This window comes from Dasypus novemcinctus, chromosome 10, assembly GCF_030445035.2.
Source record: "Dasypus novemcinctus isolate mDasNov1 chromosome 10, mDasNov1.1.hap2, whole genome shotgun sequence".
Taxonomy (NCBI): domain Eukaryota; kingdom Metazoa; phylum Chordata; class Mammalia; order Cingulata; family Dasypodidae; genus Dasypus; species Dasypus novemcinctus.
Window position 1 is genome coordinate 67,658,546 of NC_080682.1, and position 1,949 is coordinate 67,660,494.

General features: G+C 42.8%; 1 pseudogene; it reads right to left on the minus strand.

Moving 5' to 3' along the window:
• Positions 1-855: 855 nt before the first annotated feature.
• Positions 856-1,700, minus strand: LOC101443453 (glucosamine-6-phosphate isomerase 1-like; annotated as a pseudogene).
• Positions 1,701-1,949: the final 249 nt, after the last annotated feature.

Here is a 1,949-nt window from a genome sequence, read left to right on the forward strand (position 1 = left end):
CCTCTGACCTTTTAAAGCTTGTACAGTTAAAAAGAAAAGCTAGCGAGAACTTTGAACAAAACCACAGGGTTATAGAGGCGAAAGGCTTTCTACCTTCTTCCTCCTAGTGCCAAAGGGTCCCTATGGGAGAGCAGTTTGACTTGGCCGGGCCCACTGGGGCTCTGAGTTAGTCAGCAAAAGCCTTCTCTTTAGCACCCCCCCGATTCAAACCTTCCCTGAGGAGTCTTTCAAGTACATACAAGTTCAGCTCTAAGAACAGGGAAAAAAAACAACAGAAAAAACTAGGATGAAGGAAGCAAGTGAGAGTTTTTTTTCAATTGCACTTGTTATTCATCAGAGGGTCTACTTTCTTATATATATTTTAGACATTAATCTAGGACAGTGATTCTCAAGTAAGGTGGCAGACCTGTTCAAGAGGAGTTCTCAAGACTCTCCAAAGAGGTTCTGTTCAACATACGCAAGTCTCTAATTCTCTCTCAATTAAGAATCAGGCATACGATGATAGAGGACCCTGAACGGAGGGTGTTGTACAGGTGAACGGTGGCAGAGGCAGAACAAAACGTTAATTCCTAACCTAGGTGTGGCAGACGTAAAGATGATGGAATACATTTTTCAGAGTTTTTTTTTTCTGAATCAGTTGGTTACAAATAAGTCATTCTCCCAGTAGCTAAACTGCAGAACTAGGCCTGTAAGCCTTATAGTCAGAAACAAAAATTCACCCACTTATCTGGAATAACAATACTGAATTAAAGAAATACGATTCTGTTCTCCCAAAGACAATTTCCAGAAGAACCTGCCCATCCCTATGAAGAACTTGATTCTAGGTTCAGCACAGGCTAATCACTATATGGTTTTTTAGAAGACTAGCTTTTCTCTGTTTCCTTCTCTGTGATACTGTACAAGGGTCACCAACTTGTTATGAACAAGCATTAAACCTTTGAAATACTTGACAGTCTTCACTTTCAGCTCTAGTGTTGTATCCTCATCACACACAAACAATGTGCATGAATGTTGCTGGAAGGCAGATACTGTCCACATGTGGCTCACTCTTTCCTCGATGGCCTTGTACGGAACAAACATCTCTGTGCACGTGTATGAAGATCATCACCTCTCTAGCATCCAAGATGGTGCCCACACCCACTATCAGGACCATGGTGGGCATCTTGGCAAGATCACTATCAAAGAACCTAGGATTGGCCAGAATGGTGTCCATGGCCAGTTCCTTCACACAGGTCCTGGGTACCAGACTAGAGCCTGGTTTGTTGAAGGTGATATATCTGCTGGGGCTAATGCCTCCAACAAACAGCTTGATCCAGCCCACAGCCATGATCCACTCTTCAAAGGCATCACAGCCAACCTGTAAGTTGGGTGCATTTCCATCCAGGATATTGGTATTTTCTGGATGGAGGTCATTGTGCTTGAAGAATTTGTTTCACCTGAAGAACTGGTAACTCTCTGGGTGATCTCAAGGAAGGCCCACATACTCATATTTGTTGAAGGTCATATATTTTAAGGACAGGTTCCCCGTTCTTGTAGTACTCAATCAACTTTTTGTAGTAGCCAAGTGGGGTACACCCATTAGGGAGCCCCGTGGTGAAGTACTTGTCTGGCCCTGGGTTAATCTGGATGATGTGATTCCTGATGTATTTGGCTGCACACTCACTGGTGTGAGAAGAATGATAACCTTCATTATGTCCCATTTGTTGGCTGCAGGAGTTGGAGATGAGTTTTGTGGTGTAGGAGAGAGACTTGGGTATGCAAGGTCTCTCCGAGGAACACAGCATATAGTATATATTTTGAAAGCAATTTCTCTGTTTCCATTCTATCTTGTAACTCTTCTAATTAGGCCATTTTCCTACCATGTTGACAGTTGTACAGGACATCAACATTCTCACTCTTGTAAATTACAGTTGTGACTATCCAGCCTACACAATACATGAACCCTTACT